Source organism: Ciona intestinalis, chromosome 3 (assembly GCF_000224145.3).
Source record: "Ciona intestinalis chromosome 3, KH, whole genome shotgun sequence".
In the NCBI taxonomy this organism is placed as follows: Eukaryota; Metazoa; Chordata; class Ascidiacea; order Phlebobranchia; family Cionidae; genus Ciona; species Ciona intestinalis.
Genome location: NC_020168.2, coordinates 1,428,965 through 1,431,609, shown reverse-complemented (window position 1 = coordinate 1,431,609; position 2,645 = coordinate 1,428,965). Strand labels below are relative to the sequence as shown.

The 2,645-nt window shown below is 41.5% G+C and overlaps 1 protein-coding gene and 15 non-coding genes across 16 annotated transcripts in view; 15 read left to right on the top strand and 1 right to left on the bottom strand.

The window, feature by feature from the left end:
* Window positions 1-2,645, bottom strand: part of LOC100180884 (serine/arginine repetitive matrix protein 1-like) — a 17,841-nt gene that overhangs the window by 10,702 nt on the left and 4,494 nt on the right. The window lies entirely within an intron of this gene.
* On the top strand, window positions 78-150 carry trnav-aac. The gene has a single exon. It is a non-coding gene; the product is annotated as a tRNA-Val (tRNA).
* Window positions 220-292, top strand: trnam-cau. Its single transcript has one exon. It is a non-coding gene; the product is annotated as a tRNA-Met (tRNA).
* trnav-cac lies at window positions 364-436 on the top strand. Its single transcript has one exon. It is a non-coding gene; the product is annotated as a tRNA-Val (tRNA).
* Window positions 646-718, top strand: trnav-aac. The gene has a single exon. It is a non-coding gene; the product is annotated as a tRNA-Val (tRNA).
* Window positions 787-859, top strand: trnai-gau. Its single transcript has one exon. It is a non-coding gene; the product is annotated as a tRNA-Ile (tRNA).
* On the top strand, window positions 1,075-1,147 carry trnav-aac. The gene has a single exon. It is a non-coding gene; the product is annotated as a tRNA-Val (tRNA).
* On the top strand, window positions 1,346-1,418 carry trnav-uac. Its single transcript has one exon. It is a non-coding gene; the product is annotated as a tRNA-Val (tRNA).
* On the top strand, window positions 1,486-1,558 carry trnav-aac. The gene has a single exon. It is a non-coding gene; the product is annotated as a tRNA-Val (tRNA).
* Window positions 1,628-1,700, top strand: trnav-uac. Its single transcript has one exon. It is a non-coding gene; the product is annotated as a tRNA-Val (tRNA).
* On the top strand, window positions 1,768-1,840 carry trnav-aac. Its single transcript has one exon. It is a non-coding gene; the product is annotated as a tRNA-Val (tRNA).
* Window positions 2,039-2,111, top strand: trnav-cac. The gene has a single exon. It is a non-coding gene; the product is annotated as a tRNA-Val (tRNA).
* Window positions 2,180-2,252, top strand: trnav-cac. The gene has a single exon. It is a non-coding gene; the product is annotated as a tRNA-Val (tRNA).
* trnav-uac lies at window positions 2,277-2,349 on the top strand. The gene has a single exon. It is a non-coding gene; the product is annotated as a tRNA-Val (tRNA).
* trnav-cac lies at window positions 2,419-2,491 on the top strand. The gene has a single exon. It is a non-coding gene; the product is annotated as a tRNA-Val (tRNA).
* Window positions 2,561-2,633, top strand: trnav-cac. Its single transcript has one exon. It is a non-coding gene; the product is annotated as a tRNA-Val (tRNA).

Sequence of the window (2,645 nt, the reverse complement as noted above, 5' to 3'; positions counted from 1 at the left end):
TCGAACTTAAAGTTAACTAAACATATTCACGTATATCTTGCGATAACATAGTCTAATAACGCTTACTGTTCTTAACAGTTTCCGTAGTGTAGTGGTTATCACGTTCGCCTAACACGCGAAAGGTCCCTGGTTCGAGCCCGGGCGGGAACAATTTTTAGTATTAAAATTAATTCCCATACGTTAATTTCATAAGCCAAGTGCTGCTTACTGTTTGCAATAGTTTCCGTAGTGTAGTGGTTATCACGTTCGCCTCATACGCGAAAGGTCCCCGGTTCGAGCCCGGGCGGAAAGAGTGTTTTTTTATATTAACATTAATTTCATACGTTAGTTTCATAAGCCAAGTGCTGCTTACTGTTTGCATAAGTTTCCGTAGTGTAGTGGTTATCACGTTCGCCTCACACGCGAAAGGTCCCCGGTTCGAGCCCGGGCGGAAACATTTTTAGTAATAAAATGCATTCCCATAATGTTTAAATTATTAGCCAATTGATTGAAAATACATCATCGGTTTCCGTAGTGTGTGGTTTTCACGTTCGCCTAACATGCGAAAGGTCCTTGGTTCGAGCCCGGGCGGAAACAATTCTGTTATATTAACATTAATTTTAACCGTTAGTTTCATAAGCCAAGGGCTGCTTTCTGTTTGCAACAGTTTCCGTAGTGTAGTGGTTAATACGTTCGCCTAACACGCGAAAGGTCTCCGGTTCGAGCCCGGGCGGAAACATTTTTAGTAATAAAATGCATTCCCATAATGTTTAAATTATTAGCCAATTGATTGAAAATACATCATCGGTTTCCGTAGTGTAGTGGTTTTCACGTTCGCTTGATATGCGAAAGGTCCCTGGTTCGAGCCCGGGCGAAAACAATTCTGTTATATTAACATTAATTTTAACCGTTAGTTTTATAAGCCAAGGGCTGCTTTCTGTTTGCAACAGTTTCCGTAGGTAGTGGTAGTGGTTATCACGTTCGCCTAACACGCGAAAGGTCTCTGGTTCGAGACCGGGCGGAAACATTTTTAGTAATAAAATGCATTTCCATAATGTTTAAATTATTAGCCAATTGATTGTAAATATATCATCGGTTTCCGTAGTGTAGTGGTTATCACGTTCGCCTAACACGCGAAAGGTCCCCGGTTCGAGCCCGGGCGGAAACAATTTTTTTATATTAACATTAATTTCATACGTTAGTTTCATAAGCCAAGTGCTGCTTACTGTTTGCAATAGTTTCCGTAGTGTAGTGGTTAACACGTTCGCCTAACACGCGAAAGGTACCCGCCGCGCGGAAACAATTTTTAGTATTAAAATGCATTTCCATAATGTTCATTAGCCAATAGATTGTAAATGTAACATCGGTTTCCGTAGTGTAGTGGTTATCACGTTCGCTTTACACGCGAAAGGTCCCCGGTTCGAGCCCGGGCGGAAACATTTTTGACATTAACATTAATTTCATATGTAAGTTTTATCAGTCTAGTAATGCTTACTGTTCTTAACGGTTTCCGTAGTGTAGTGGTTATCACGTTCGCCTAACACGCGAAAGGTCCTCGGTTCGAGCCCGGGCGGAAACATTTTTTTTATATTAACATTAATTTTATACTTTTGTTTCATAAGCTAAGTGCTGCTTTCTGTCTGCAACAGTTTCCGTAGTGTAGTGGTTATCACGTTCGCTTTACACGCGAAAGGTCCCCGGTTCGAGCCCGGGCGGAAACATTTTTGACATTAACATTAATTTCATATGTTAGTTTTATCAGTCTGGTAATGCTTACTGTTCTTAACGGTTTCCGTAGTGTAGTGGTTATCACGTTCGCCTAACACGCGAAAGGTCCCCGGTTCGAGCCCGGGCGGAAACATTTTTGACATTAACATTAATTTCATATATTAGTTTTATCAGTCTAGTAATGCTTACTGTTGCTAACGGTTTCCGTAGTGTAGTGGTTATCACGTTCGCGTAACACGCCGTTTGGGGCCGGGCGGAAACATTTTTTTTATATTAACATTAATTTCATACGTTAGTTTCATAAGCCAAGTGCTGCTTCCTGTTTGCAACAGTTTCCGTAGTGTAGTGGTTATCACGTTTGCCTCACACGCGAATGATGCCCGGTTCGAGCCCGGGCGGAAACAATTTATTTATATTAACATTAATTTCATACGTTAGTTTCATAAGCCAAGTGCTGCTTATTTTTGCAAAAGTTTCCGTAGTGCAGTGGTTATTACGTTCGCCTCACACGCGAATGATCCCCGGTTCGAGCCCAGGCGGGAACATTTTTTACATATTAATATTCAACAGTTTCCGTAGTGTAGTGGTAATCACGTTTGCTTTACACGCGAAAGGTCAACGGTTCGAGCCCGGGCGGAAACATTTTTTTTATATTAACATTAATTTTGTACTTTTGTTTCATAAGCCAAGTGCTGCTTTCTGTCTGCAACAGTTTCCGTAGTGTAGTGGTTATCACGTTCGCCTCACACGCGAAAGGTCCTTGGTTCGAGCCCGGGCGAAAACAATTCTTTTATATTAACATTAATTTTATACGTTAGTTTTATAAGCCAAGTGCTGCTTCCTGTTTGCAACAGTTTCCGTAGTGTAGTGGTTATCACGTTTGCCTCACACGCGAATGATCCCCGGTTCGAGCCCGGGCGGAAACAATTTATTTATAT